Source organism: Lolium rigidum, chromosome 1 (assembly GCF_022539505.1).
Source record: "Lolium rigidum isolate FL_2022 chromosome 1, APGP_CSIRO_Lrig_0.1, whole genome shotgun sequence".
Lineage (NCBI taxonomy): Eukaryota > Viridiplantae > Streptophyta > Magnoliopsida > Poales > Poaceae > Lolium > Lolium rigidum.
Window position 1 is genome coordinate 95,275,404 of NC_061508.1, and position 15,642 is coordinate 95,291,045.

The 15,642-nt window shown below is 50.7% G+C and overlaps 1 long non-coding RNA gene across 1 annotated transcript; it reads right to left on the reverse strand.

Moving 5' to 3' along the window:
• Positions 1–10,372: 10,372 nt before the first annotated feature.
• On the reverse strand, positions 10,373–13,286 carry LOC124678087. Its single transcript, XR_006994328.1, has 2 exons — positions 13,133–13,286; positions 10,373–10,747 (listed from the first exon to the last, which is right to left on the reverse strand). It is a non-coding gene; the product is annotated as an uncharacterized LOC124678087 (long non-coding RNA).
• Between the last annotated feature and the right edge of the window lie 2,356 nt (positions 13,287–15,642).

Here is a 15,642-nt window from a genome sequence, read left to right on the forward strand (position 1 = left end):
GTCGACGCAGCCCGTCGAGCACGACGACCTCGTCGCGATCCGCCTGTTCCTGTGCATGCCGCGTCCGCTCCGTCGCCGACGCGGAGGCCGACGCAGGTGTAGCGAGAGAAGACGCGTCGCCTGCTCTTGCCGCGCCGCCGCCGCCGCCGATGCCGATGCCGCCGCCGTGGCCGCCGCGTCCGCCGCCGCCATTTTGGCTTCGATGTCGTCGAGGATCCGGCCTTTGAAGAAGCTGTGCGCCGCTCACGTCCGGGGAGACATTCCCTCCGTCGACGCTTCCGAGCGGGGACATGTCGTCCCTCGCGTTTCTTGAGCTCCGGCTTCTCCTCTTGCCTCTTGAGCAGCTCGGCCCACCTTTGGTCGGCCTTCTTGTCGCGGGAGATAAAGGTCGAGGAGACGTCGGCGAGGCATTTCGTGATCGACGCTCGCGTCTTCTCGGACGACGCAGCGTCGGCCAAGGCGGCCTTGGCAGCCTTGTTGCCAATAGGACGCCCTCGTCGAAGCTGCCGGCCGGCGCGTCCAAATCAATGGCGTCCTTCCCCTTGGACAGCGACACGCGCGTCAGCCGCCATTTCTCATTCATTTTGAGCTTGCCATAGCAATGCATCAGCGCGAAAGACTTGTGACCTTCCGAGTACTTGGCGTACAATTCCATGGCCCGATCAAACTAACCAAAGGAAGCGGAGTCATTTCATCGAACACAATGTGGGCGCTACGGATTATGGAAGAAACAAGCCGTACCAGCTTGGCCGACGTCGGCGCCGCTGTCGCCTCGGTCTCTAAGTCGTGATGGTACCCATGGAAGGAGTTCACCGACGCCTGGATGATGGCCCATCGCGTCGACATTGTCTTCTGGCTCCTCTTCATTGTCACTTTCCGGTAGTCGCTGTTGATGAGCTTGCGCTCATCGAACTCAGCCTTGATCCTCGCCCAATACTTCCCGCCTTTTTGGTTGGCGCCGATGATGGAGTCATGGCTCACCGTCGCCCACGACTCGCACGGACATTGATCTTCCGTAGGCGTCCACTTCGGGCCTCGTGTGCCCGACGCCTTCTTCTTCTTCTTCTTCTTCTTCTTCGTCCTCACGCCGTCCGCGTCTACCTCCACGAGATCATCGTCACCGGCACCCTCGTCGTCCTCTTCGTCGCCGCCCTCTTCGTCCTCATCGTCGTCCTCCTCGTCGTCCTCCACCCCCTCCTCTTCCTCGTCGTCCTCCTCCTCAACCCCGTCGTCCTCCTCGAAGACCGGCGCCGTCGTATTCGAGCGGACCCCCGCGGCCGGTGAAAGGGTCGCCGTCCGGACCGGGTCCCGGCTCGCGCCGCTCGTACGCCGGGGAGTAGAGGTTGTTGGGGTTGAAGCCGCCGTGCGGCAGCGCATCCTGGTAGTGCGGCGACAAGTTAGGCGTCACGCACCCGGGAGTGGCGGAGGGGCCGTCGTTGTAGAAGGCGGCTTGCGACGGAGAGATCACTCCGGAACGTACACCGGCATGGACGTACTCCATGGGCTCGCGTTGGTGGCGGCGATACACCCGGCCATTACGTGCCGGTGCCGGCGCGCCGCCTGAGCCTTCTTCTCCAGCTCCACCGCCCTTCGTCCTTTCCGCTCCGCCGTCGATAGCTTCCGGCGCAGGCAATCTTGCTGCCATTGATCTTCGGTCATTCCTTCAGGCTTCTTCTTCGCAGCCGGCGCCTTCCGCGGCTTCGCGAACGGCGCTTTCGCCCCTATCGTCGCATTGCCCGGTGGCTTCTTGGCCGCTTTCTTCGCCATCTTTTTGGGGGCTGTCGGCGGCGCCATGGAATGGGGAGAGGGTAGCGGCGGCGGGTGCACGGCGGGAGGGAGAAAGAAATCGGCAGGATAGGAGAGGAGAAATGAATCGGCGGCAGGATATGTTTTGGGAGGCCTGTGCGCGGCGGTATAGGCGCGATTTGGCGGGAGCGGCGGGATTTGGCGGGAGTGTGAGACGAATTTTCCCTGTGCCGCTGACGCGTCGGGCCCGCGTCGGTTGGCCTCGCGTTTCGTTGTGTCCGGCGTCCCCGGAGCATCCCCTGTGCGCCGGGGACGGGATCGGGGCGCCGGACACCGTATCGGGGCGCGCCGAGTCAAAAGGAGTTGTTTGCCGCGTTAACCCCAACCGGCTGGCTATGCTTATATATTATGATCAACTTGTACAACAAGGAATACAATGGTATAGAATACCGTACAGTATAGAAACCGTATCTACAACTCTAACACTCCCCCTCAATCTAAACCGTCGTGAACAAGGTTAAGATTGGAACTAAAACGACGAAGCGCGAGCTGCGTAGCAGAGCTTCGTAAACACATCAGCCCGCCTGGTCGGCGGTGGAGATGAACCGAACATCAAGCGCACCAAGCGCAACTCTCTCACGCACGAAGTGAAAATCAACCTCGATATGCTTCGTGCGGGCATGGAAAACCGGATTGGCAGATAAGTACGTGGCACCAACATTATCACACCATAAGACAGGAGGTCGAGGCTGAAACACTCCAAGCTCCCGTAACACAGACTGAATCCAAACAGCCTCAGCGGTGCCATTGGCCAGAGCCTTATATTCTGCCTCGGTACTGGAGCGAGACACAGTCGGCTGCTTGCGAGAACTCCATGACACAAGATTAGGACCAAGAAAGACTGCAAAACCGCCAGTGGAGCGACGATCATCAGGACAGCCAGCCCAATCCGCATCAGTAAAAATATTGAGGTCCATAGAAGAAGAGCGACGAAAACGCAAGCCAGTCGACACAGTGCCACGAACAAAGCGCAGAATACGCTTGACCGCCTCATAGTGGGCAGTAGTCGGCTGCGACAGGTACTGACAAACCTTGTTGACAAGCAAATGATAAGTCGGGACGCGTCAATGTGAGGTACTCGAAGTCCCCCAACCAAACTCCGGTACTTGAAAGCATCCTCTCGAACCAAGCGGTGTACCGAGATCTCGTGTCAACTTGTCGGAAGTAGACATAGGTGTAGTGACCGGCCGACTTTGCTCCATGTTGGCCCGATGAAGAAGATCAAGGGCATAGCGGTGTTGAGACAAAGACAAGCCCTGAAGAAGAGTAGGCAACCTCGATGCCAAGGAAATACTCCAAGCGCCCAAGATCCTTGATAGGAAAAGAATCCGACAAGGTGGCAACAAGCTTCTCCACTGCAACGGAAGAGGATCCAGCCAGAACAATGTCATCGACATAGACAAGCATATAGACAATCACACCAGCATGATCAAAAATGAACAAAGAGGTATCCGCTGTGCTAGCAACAAAGCCAAGCTGATGGAGCTTATCACCGAGGCGCGCATACCAGTGCACGGGGCGACTGTTTCGGACCATAAAGAGCACGTTGCAACTTACGGACATGCTGCGGATACCGCGGATCCTCAAAGCCAGGCGGCTGCCGCATATAGACATCCTCGGTGAGAAAACCATGGAGAAAAGCGTTACTCACGTCAATCTGACGCAGGCACCAACCGCGAGAAACAGCAAGAGATAGGACAAGGCGAACTGTGACTGGCTTGACCACTGGACTGAACGTATCATGATAATCAATACCATGCTGTTGTGTAAAACCTCGAGCGACAAGTCGCGCCTTGTATTTGTCAACCGAACCATCAGGACGATACTTCGTTTTGAAAATCCACTTGCTTCCAACAATGTTAGTGCCAGGAGGACGAGGGACCAAGACCCACGTTCGATTCTTCTGAAGTGCATCAAACTCAGCTTCCATAGCGCTACGCCAAGCAGGTTCAGTTAAAGCAGTGCGATGAGAGGCTGGTTCCACCAAAAGAGCACGACGACGATCGGAGTCATAGCGAACCGTGCCGTCCCGATAGATCTTGGGACGAAATATAGCATTATGCTGCCGCGTGACGATGACCCGAGGCGGTTCAGCGGCAGGTGCTGCAGACGACGTCGGGGAGCCGAGAGGACTCGGTGATGCTGTCGATGGATCAGGCGAAGCCGAAGGCGAGGGAGCAGGTGAGGCCGGCGAAGCACAGGACAGCTCGTCCACAGCGCCAGCGGGGAGCGTGGTCGGCCCAGGAGGGAGCCCGGTTAGCCCAGACGTCGGCGAGGAAGGCGTCTGGCGCACGGGCGAGCAGGCAGGAGCTGGGTCGCTAGGTGCAACGCTGCCCGAGCCACAGGGGGCCTCTGCATGGGAAGACGCAGGCCCCGAGGCATGCACGTCGATCCGCTGGTCCAACACCTGCACAGGAAAGCTTGCAACAGGAACAGGTGCATTAGCCGGTAACATAGTGATGTCATAATTACGCGTGTCGGTGCTCTGAGTAACTGGTTCAGTGGAGGGGAAAGACACAGGTAGCAATTTAGAGACATCAACGACAGCACCCGGAGTGGAGAAGGGAAACACCTTCTCATCAAACACGACATCACGAGAGATGTATATGCGACCAGTGGAGCGATCAAGGCACTTGTAGCCTTTATGCATAGGACTATAGCCAAGGAAAACACACATCTTGGAGCGAAACTCGAGTTTGCGCGAATTGTACTTACGCAAACTAGGCCAACACGCACAGCCAAACGTGCGTAGGAACGAATACTCCGGAGGTGTGTTGAGCAAGCGGAAAACTGGAGTGGCGTTGTTGATGATGGGCGTGGGCATCCTGTTGATAAGATAACAGGCAGTAAGAAAAGCCTCATCCCAATACCGAAGGGGCATTGAGGAATGAGCTAAGAGGGCTAAGCCTGTTTCGACAAGATGGCGATGCTTGCGTTCGGCAATGCCATTTTGTTGGGAGGTATGTGGGCAAGAAACACGGTGAGCAATACCCGTTCGAGCAAAGTAGGCATGGAGGCGATGATACTCACCACCCCAATCGGACTGGACAGTGCGAATTTTAGCATTCAACAAACGTTCTACATGAGACTGAAAAGTGTAGAAGATGCTTTCAACGTCAGATTTATGTTTAATCAAGTAAATCCAAGAATAACGGCTGTAGTCATCAATGAAGCTAACATAATACTTAAAACCTCCGGAAGAAGGCAAAGCAGGACCCCAAACATCAGTATGAATAAGCTCAAGGGGAGACTGAGACACACGGGTCGAATAACTATATGGTAATTGATGACTTTTGGCACGTTGACATGCATCACACACTAGAGACTCAATGTTTGAAGAACACGATAGATTATTGGAACTAACAATAGTTTGCACTACTTTATTTGAGGGATGACCGAGACGTTGATGCCAATGCTCAGAAGACAGCCGCACACCGGACGATGCATGAGGCCCAGACGCCATGGCGCGGCTGAAAGGTAGAGGGTAGAGACCGCCACGACTTCTACCGCGAAGAAGAACTCGCTTCGTGACCTTGTCCTTGACACAGAAAAAATATTTATGAAACTCAATGAATATATGATTGTCAGAAACAAGGCGGTAGACGGAAAGCAAATTCTTGCTAAGACCAGGAACAAGAAGGACATTCTTAAGCTCAATGGGAGATGATGAACCAGGTAACTGAGAGCGACCAACATGCGTAATAGACAAACCTGCACCGTTGGCGACTTGCACTTGATCCTTGCCGGGGTAGCGATCCTGAACGTGCATCCGACTCATGTCGTTGGTGAGGTGGTCGGTGGCACCTGAGTCGAAGAACCAGGGCTGAGATTCTCGGAAGGAGGCGGCGTTCCCGGAGCGAGAGTCCTTTGCCGATAGGCCCGGTTGAAGCGATTTCGGCACTGGAGGGCACCGTGACCCCAGTAATCGCAGATTTGGCAGCGGGTGCCACGCTGGCGGCCAGAGCGACCGCCGCCACCGCCACCACCTTGACCTCCTCCGCCGTCACCACCGCCCCCTTGGTTTTGGCGGTTGCCGCGCTGGCCTTGCTGCTGCTGCTGGCCACCGGGTGCAGGGCCGCCACCAGGTGGTCCGGATGGGCGGCCACCGGAGCGACCGGTGTTGTTGTCGACGAAGGGGCGCCCTCCTCCACGGTTGTCACCGCCCTGCCGCGCCACGGCATTGGCGGAGGTGGAGAAGTCAGGGGCCTGTGAGTTTTGCTCTAGGAGAGCCTCACAGGAGAGGAGCATGGAGTAGAAGTCTTCCACGCTGAGGTTGTCCGCGCCAGCGGCGGCGAGCACCGTGAGAGAGTGCTGCAGGGACTCGTACTGAGACCCAAGACCGACAACGATGTAGTCGATCAACTCGTCATCAGAGATCGGAGAACCGACCATCGCCATAGCATCAGCAAAACCCTTCATCTTGTGGAAGTAGGCGGCGGCGGTGAGGTCGTTCTTCTTCGGCCGACGTAAGCCGCCGTCGCATCTGGCGTGCCCCTGCTCGGTTTTGGGCCGAGAACATGGACACGAGGCAGGACCACACGGACGCCGAGGTGGTGCGCCCGATGAGGTGGCCGAGGATCTCCTCCGTCATGGAGCCGACGAGGATACCAAGGACGCGCTGATCCGTGTAGAACCAGTTGGCGTAGTCGGGATTGGGGCTGGTGACGGCGTTGGCGTCCGTGCCCTCGGTGATCGTGGGCGGGGGCATCTTGCAAGAACCGTCGAGGAAGCCGTACCACCCCTGTCCAGCAATGTTGGGGACGACCTGCATCTTCCAGAGAAGAAAGTTAGTGCGATCAAGGCGCACGGTGATGGTGTTGGTGTTGTGGCCGGTGGGTGCGGTGATGATTGCGCCGGCGGGGATCGATGGAGTGGAGGAGGAAACCAGCGCGCCGACAGTGGCGATCTGCATCGCGGAAGAGCTCATCGCGAGCGGCGGCGAGGCGGAGGACTCGCGCGAAGTAGCGGCGACAGGGAAAACCCTAGGGAGTCGACTCGCTCTGATACCAAGTCAAAAAGAGTTGTTTGCCGCGTTAACCCCAACCGGCTGGCTATGCTTATATATTATGATCAACTTGTACAACAAGGAATACAATGGTATAGAATACCGTACAGTATAGAAACCGTATCTACAACTCTAACACGCCGGACAAAAATGGGCTTTGGGGGACGCGGCTGGAACGCTTTTTTTGTCCGTCGCGCCCCAAATCGCTTTGGGGGACGGTTTGGGGGACGCGAGATGCTCTTATCTGCCCGCTGTTTCGTCGTCTCCGACAGCGACGGCTCACGGCCGACGGCCGACGTGACGGCCCGAGGAGAAAACAAGGCGGAGAGCGACCGGCCGCGCGGTGGAACGGTGGGGATTTGGCCAGCGACCGGCGGTGCTGGGACCGGACGGGACGTGGCGGCGCCCGGTTTTCCTCTGGGGAAAAGCTGGCGGTGCGGCGTGGACGAAGGATGGCTCGCCGACGTACCGGAAAATCGGCTCCTCCGTGGCCATTGGGATTCCTGGCGTGTGGGAGGCGGAGGAGCAACGTGGGGGAAGATCCCTACCGAGCGTGATGCTTTGGGCAGTTCGAGCTTTGGTATTCCCGGGGAGCAGGAGCTTCGATTGGTTTGCTCGCTCGCGCTGCACGGCAGTGTCTTTCTTCATAAAAAAAAATCCAGTTAATCAGCACAGAAAACCGAGGTCGCCGGCAGCAAATTTTACTCCTACAAAATAGACAAATAGTTCGAGTGCGGCTACAACACCATCACGCTTAAAAGAGTTTATCCCGCTTAGCAAACGCAACTCAACAAGTATTCAATAGTTACTCGCAAAAAAAAAAGTACTACTCAATATATCCATACCTTTTTTTTCTAAAAAATAATATTATGTCCGGAGCAAAACAATACCATCTCAATACTCCGAGTCTCCTCTACTCCTAGATGGAGAACCAAGGACTTTGACAATTAAGGCCGCATTTGGTAACTTGCACGGTGGTAGATAGAAAGTATAAGGTGAGAAATATTCATTTTTCAATGGGTTACCAAACCATGGGGGTTAAAAAGCACTAGCCAGCACAAACCTCAAAGTAGCCAAAAAGGCCTCCGGGGCAGGGTCCGCTCTTATTGCCGAATAAGCCGTTCCTCCCGAGCAGACCTGCTTGGGAAGAAACCGCGTGAAAATTTCCCTTGATTTCAATGCTAGGCTGATGTGTCCTGACATGGTAGCCTCACATGGTATGCAGGATGCAGCCACAACTAAACACACAACCCAAAATCATTCGTTGGCCCGGCAGATGCAACCCGAGAAACCAAATAAACCGACGACAACATTTTTTACCTTTTTTAACGGGCCAAATTCTAAACATGTGATATTTTGAAGCATGCCTAGCTACACGAGCCAGGCAACCAATCGCGTCCTAAATGTGAAATAACTTACGCTTTATTTCTGCAAGCTTGACATAGAGCTCAACAAGTTTTTGGACTCTGAATCTACCATACCTTTTTTTAATGCTATCATAAGTGCCATATTATGCACATCAAGTGTCATCAGTTGATGACAGAGACGATCTCTTGCTTGTTTAAAAGTTAGAACAGACTTAAATCTAAACCCGTGAAAAATACAATTGATTTTTTTCGAAAATGGGCACTTTCATGATCAGATCGAGGACGTCACGACAAACAAGATGGCTACATTGGACTAAGAAACGTCTCAACGGACGGCAACGCTTACTAACACTTCGTTGCAGTGGAGCTGAACATAATCAAAGCTTATCTATATACGACTTGACGTTGGTAGGCTTGGGCCGAAGCAAAGTCAGAACAAATTGGGTACAGAGGAATTACACTGTTGTTTGAGGAAGGAACATGATCTTCTTCCATGCATTGCATCAGCACCTTCAACTACCACAATATTCCGGAGTAACTTTATTTGTTTTGGAAGGTCATGTGCTAAAACCAGAGGACAAAACGACTGTTTAGACTGGTTGTTGGTCAAAAGCACTAGTAGTCGAGTACATACAGCATCATCCTAGGTTATGCTAGGATATATGTAGCGTGGTAGACAAAGCATGGATTTAGGAGGAAAGGTGTTCAACCTTTTCCTCGGAATTCTGCTCCCTCACCCTGAGTCCATGGATCGACCGGACCCTGGTTACGGCATTAATTTTATTTTTTTCCTTTTCTAGGAGTGCAACAGCCCAATCTAGCCATATCACTCTCCTCTCCATCGTGAACAACGGTCGTCTGCCGTCATGGTGTGTAGTGCCGTCCTATGGTTCACTGGGATCGACGCCGACATTGCTGCCGTAGAAGAACGAGTACAGTGATCGACGCGTCGCGTCACCGACGGCGTTCCACACATCTGCTTCGTGCTGCTGTTGGATGGATTCACCGAGCATGGGGGCCTTGAGTCGTCGCGTACAGGTGCATTCACTTTCGGTCCGGGATCGCGGCGATCTCTTCTACTCAATCTAGCTAGCTACGTCGGCCGGCGGCATAGAGAGCTGGAGGAGAGAGCCGAGCACACGGCGGCATAGGATCCCATGTGCGCTGCCTCCGATCGATGCATGCACGAATGCGTCGGCCCATCCCCATCAATCATAGCCCATGTCCAATCCGCCACCTCCTTTGTCGGAGCAGTAGCCTAAGCTGTTGTTTTTGGCAAAATATTTTGGAATTTGGATGCACCGTGTTTATCTGAACAATTTAAGTTGTTGTGCATATGAAATAAGAAAGTTACGCTTGTTTCAGTGAACATCGTCCGAAACCGATTTTGAAGAGAAAACATACATTAGGTCTAGTACAGTCAGAAACAAACTCTCTCGATCTGCAATAGCTAATCCCTAATCAAAAAAAGCGGGACTCTACACAACCTACTAGCAGGGAGGTGGGGTATTTTGGCCAGCTTATGGGTAGCCGAAATCAACTCTTGGTATGTGATGGATTATATTATATGGACGCGACTACGTTCAGGTCGATCTGGATTTACCTTACCGTCAGGTCACCAAAATATTCCTTTTCCGTTCGGTTGTTAGTTCCTAAAATAGAAAGGCTCTGGGACCACCAGTTCCGTCCCGCGGGAATCAAGGACGCCTTCGCGCGTGAACCAGTGTCCCCTTCGCGCGCGAGGACAACAAAAGGCTGGACGCGGTCGTACATAGATATGCCCCTGATTGGACGAAAATCTGCTTCAACTAAATACATTCCCTGATCTGCTATAGAATCACATCCAGTTCGAGACCGTGGGTAGAAGAACATCCAGGGGAAAAAAGGTACTGAAAAATCGCACACCTAGTTACCCCTGGATGGTCTTTGGTAACATTCAGTTTCTTCTGGTTAACATCTAGTTTTCCATTACTGCATCCATGATACACTCAGGATACGCTCGAGAGAGAAAAGAACCTAGGACCTGTACCTGTTCAGGAAGACACATCCTGTAGTTGAATACTGGAGAAGATTCAGTAATCTGCTGTTGAAAAATAACATCCAGTAGCTGTAGGAGAAGAAGAAACCATAACCTGACAGAGAAGTACCTGCAGAAGCTAACATCCAATTTATCTGCAGAAGTAACAGCATCAAGTTGCACTAATAGGAGGTACACACCCATCTGATTTTATTGGAAAGTAAACAGATAACTTCTCTGTATGAGTAACATCCAAAAAAAATTGGATTCCACATGTTTCACAGCGTTTGTTAACAGAAAGACCATCTATTACAGTAGCATAATACGTGCCAATGCGACAAAATGTCAACAGACTTGACCAAAAAAATAACATCCAGCTTTGTTTTCCACGTGATTCGCAGCGTAGCTGCTCCCAGACTTGCTTTCCTGAAGTGACACACTGTTAGATGTTCAATCTTAAAGGCATTGATTGCAACAGAGATGACATAGTCCATGTAAAATTTGAGGCAATCACTTGTTCTTCTTTGGTTTTGATTGCAACAGACCATGAACCTGCGTTTAGTATAGGAAAAGAAAATGTTATTTTTGAAAAAACATCTGTATGCAGTAGTAATGTCACATGTAAGTTAATATTATTTTCTTTCTAGATTTTGCTGTGATGGATATATTACTTTCCAGACTTTGCTGTAATGTAGGAAGTATTTAGATGCAAAAATATAGTGGTAAAACAATTTGGTATTTGATTTTTTGCAGGCAAATTCTCACAGAAAATGCCGAGGGGTTTTGATTTCTGGTTTGGTGGAATTGATCTTAATCAACCAGCTGATCAAGGTTTTACTGCAGGTAGAAATGACAATGAAGCTGGCACATCTGCTGGTCATCCTACTTGGCAACATTCTGATGAAACTCATCCTACTTGGCAGCATGCCAGCATCCTGATGAAACTGACACTTCCGTGCTTACTCATTTGGTCAATCGGGTGATGCAACAGGTGCACCAATTGACACTAGGGAATGAAGGTGAAGTGATCAGGGTTTCATATTGGTATAACTCTATCTAGCGAGGACAGTGGTGATGAAGGTGAAGTGCAGTCGACACCAGAAGGTCTTGCTCCTAGAAGGGCTTGCTAATTTTGAGTGTCTCTTCCGAACATTTTTGGAAGTAATTAATGTCTTACATCCTCTAAACATCATTACTGACCAGGATGGTGCTAAGAGGACTCGTCCACAGGAACTGCTGATGGCTAATTATTTTTTTTTTCGCGAAAACGCAAAAGCCTTGCGTTTCGATGCATTGATAGATAAAGAAGAGTTTATATACAAGTCCGAGGGACGGACACACCACGCCGTACAACTCGACCCAAGAAAAAGGAAAAACCTAGACTAGGGGAGTAGCTGGCGCACACCCCGGGCTCCCGCGTCCGCCCAAAGCCTCGCGTCGGCAGCGATGTCGTTAAACACGGATGCCACCGAAGGTCGCGCATTGTCAAAGACCGCCGCGTTCCGGTGTTTCCAAATCCACCATGCCGTGAGCATGATAACCGACGACGTGCCCTTGCGCAGCTGGCGAGGGGCGGTCCGCACCACCAGCGACCACCACTCCGCGAAGTCACCCTCAGCCGTGGGTGGGCCTGAGGTGGATCGGGTGATGGCTAATTATGCAGAAGGTGCAAGAAAGAATTGGTCCAATGGAAGCAAAGAGAGAAGATTTAAGGAGGGATTTCAATGATGTGATTGATTACAGTGTTACTGAAGAAGAATTTGAAACTAAATGGACGGAAATGATTCTGAAACATGATGTTGCTGACAATGAGCATTTCAAGGATGTCTATGATTTAAGGAAATGCTTTGTTCCTTATTATTTCATGAAACGGCCCTTCCCATTCTTGCAGTCCACGGCTCGCAGTGAAGGATTTAATGCAGTTCTTAAGCACTACATAAATCCACATGATAGCCTTCTGCGTTTCTTCAAGCAATACATGAAATTGCAAGAAAAGATAGATGTTGTCGAGGATAGACATGAGTTTGTTGGTATAGACAAAGTTGTGAGGTTATGGTGTGCCGAAAAAAGAAGCAACTCTTCTGTAACATGAATTCATAGGGGTGTGACATAATTTGAAGCTCCAAAATAAACTACAATAGATGACATCTAATATGGATGTTACCACCATATATCCATGATTCACATTAACTAAACGGATATGTCACATAGCAGGTGTCATTTAGATATTTTGGTAGATGTCACATAGCAGATGTTACTTGAATATTTTGGTAGAGTACAAAACAAAGTGCTGGAAAACATGGATGTTAACTGATCGCGATGTCATCTACGTAGATGGTATCTATGGATACAAATTTTAAGTGTCACAAAAATCCTAGATGTTAATGTGGATGCTAACCTCATATATTCCACCTTCTGCATTTTATGGGGCAGATAATTAGTTTGCCAAGACAGAAAACAAGCTGTCAACTGGGAAGATGTTACATGGATTAATCCAGGTGATACATGGATGAATCCACATGCTGTAGTGAACAACCTAGATTTAATTGACATCTAAACTGATAGGATGTTAATTAATAGGATGTCGGAAAAATGAGATGTTAATTAATCGGATGTTATCAAATTAGGTGCCAATTAAAAATCGGATGTAGTGCAATTAGATGTCAATTAAATTGATGTACCCTAATTGGATGTTAACTAATTGGATGTCATGAAATTAGATGTTATCAAAGCTGGCTATATTACATGTCAATTAACTGGATGTACTGGAACCGGATGTTAATTAACTAATCGGGCGTCATGAAGTTAGATGTAATCTACATAAACTTGGCAACCAGCAGCACATCCTAAGTAGATGTCACAACCTAGATGTTACGTAGATGTGTGTTAGAAAATACATGTCCACAGTGATTGGGATGTTGCACAAAACAGACAGACCTGCCGGGAGAAGATGTGGCCCAGGATGTTGCCGAGACATCTCAAACAGGTGTTGCTGACTGCGAGAGATGTGGCTGGACTCCCGAGGACGCCCTCACCGACGAGAGGGTGTCGCTGTTGACAGGAAGATGTAGCAGCGACGCGAGGATGTTGCCCGCGACTCGATGGATGTAGCCGAGGACGAGAAGATGCGTCCGACTACATGAGAACGTGGCCGGCGACTCGACGACGACACCGGCGACGTGAAGACGAGGCCCGCGGCGAAGGATGCGACCTGAGAAACGAGGTCAAAATTTGGAGATACGGGTGGATGCGGAAGCTGATTGGAGATGGGACGAAGTGAAACTTGTGCGAATCCGAACACGAGGATGTCGCCCGCAACTCCGGCGGCCTAACCTACCGAAGCATCGCCGGATTTGCGACCGTGCCGGAGGTGATGCGGTGAGGAGCTTGCGAGGCAGAATGGGGAACGGCTATCGGATTCTCTCTCTACCCCTGTACAGCGTGCGGCTATGGGTACCAACCCGTAACACACTGCGAGTGGGCCCCCCGATGGTCACGCCACGCTGCTCGCTGAGGTCCGTCAGATGGCGATCGCACAGCCACGAGGATCGACCTGGCTGTACTTATAACCAGGTCAGCTTATAGTTAGATTTCTCGTTTATGTTTCTACTTTGCCTTTGTATATTTTATTGATCTAAAATTCAAATTGTATTAGCCATGTCAATTTCTTCGGTTAGAGAGGTGAGGATATGTTTGCTCAATTGTAAAAATGATGGTTTTGAAAGCCCCTCTTGAAACATTTGGAATGGCCTTCTCGGCGACGAAGACCATCGAGATCGAGTTGCGCAAAAACATGTCAGGAATGGTTTCTTGATGAATGATGATGTGCTACATCGAGCGAGGGATATTCAAATATCTTGATCGATAAAGCTACAGAAGATATGTCCTTAAAGCTTCATTATTGTACTAGGTGATTATGTATACATAGTAATATTAATGTGTGAGAACGATTTTGATCGTGAAATGGCCCTGACCCGTCCTGTTCCTGGGCCGCTCCCACGTGACCTCGGGAGCCGTCGCGGGCCACATTGTAGTTGTGTAGTCATTTTACTACACAACTTTTTAGAACATAGGTAGAAATTATGTAAAAGAGTTACAAAGAATGTACAAATAGATATATTTGACTACATAACTTTAAAATGACTACACAACATTGATGTCCTAGCTCCACCTCTGCTCGGGAGGAAACCCTAACTCCCCTCTCTCTCGGCAGCCATCAGCATGTGCCGCAGGGCAAAGCCCGTGGTGCCATCGGCAACATGCCTTCATTTCCCCGATGGGACCGTGTTCTTCTTGGTGGTGGTGCAGATCTTGGATGCCGGGGTGGCAACCCCGGAAGGTCGACTACGCGGGCGTTTCTTCAGCGAGCGACGTGTGGCAGTGGTGATGGCCTTGCTCTTCAGTCATGATGTGGTTCCCTTCTCCATGTGTGAGCTCCTCGGTGGCAAGACTTGGTTCTTCTTGTACCATTTTGGTTTATCTTTGATCTAGTTTGCAAGAGGGCCTTCTCATCATCTTGTATCAGTCTGTGTATAACTTTATTTATAAATAAATAATAAAGTGGAGCGAGAGCCTCTAAAACTTTTTAAATCGTTGCTTCATTTTTTAAGAATTTGGCCAATCTAAAAAAATGTTTCCGTCCTCTTGCACTGTACCCGCAGGCTACTGCTGCAACCCTAGCTCATAGCAGTTTTATGAAGCTACATGCATGTACTCCTCGCTCCTCCTGCGCCCATGCGGAGAATTATTGCATTAGTGCAGTGTCATATCGCACGGGTGGCAACGTCGGGCGGCTCGAGCGTGTACCCAGATCTTGGTTCGTACCACACGACAACGAGCATTCAAGAAGGCGTTGGTTGGATGGATCTCCGATCATGAATGATCAGTTCGTTCATCAAGCGCTGTACGCGAGAAGAGAAAGATCGCGTCGGTCCTCGGCCGTGCGACCGATCCTCTGCTTCCAGGTACTCTGTCTCTAAAGGCAAATCGAGAACGAAGACGTGATACACGTACCACTTTTAACGTACGATTACACCGAGATGATGGCTAATCACCCTTGGAAAACTGTAATTCGAGGCGTCTCTAGTCTAGTGGGGCCAGGCTAATTAGTTTTCCCCACACCATTTGAGCAGGTTAGTGAATTAGTTAGTGCGAAACTGAGCATTGTATGGAGATCGAGCCCCATGTCTGATGCCTCGTTAAATCTGAATTATTCTTGTGGTGGTAAAGTCACCTGCTTAGCGTCGAGTTGGTGGCTTCGACAATCTTCAGACTCTAGAATTCTACCAGTGTTCAGTAGGCACATGCTACATTCGTCCACAGTTTGTGTTTAGTCTTCTTAAAGGAACGTTAATTTGTCGGTGCACGTTTTCCTTTCATCACAACCAAACCATACGGTGAAAATATTGCAGCTGGAGCACGTTCCCGGCTGCGAAATTTGGGCGCTC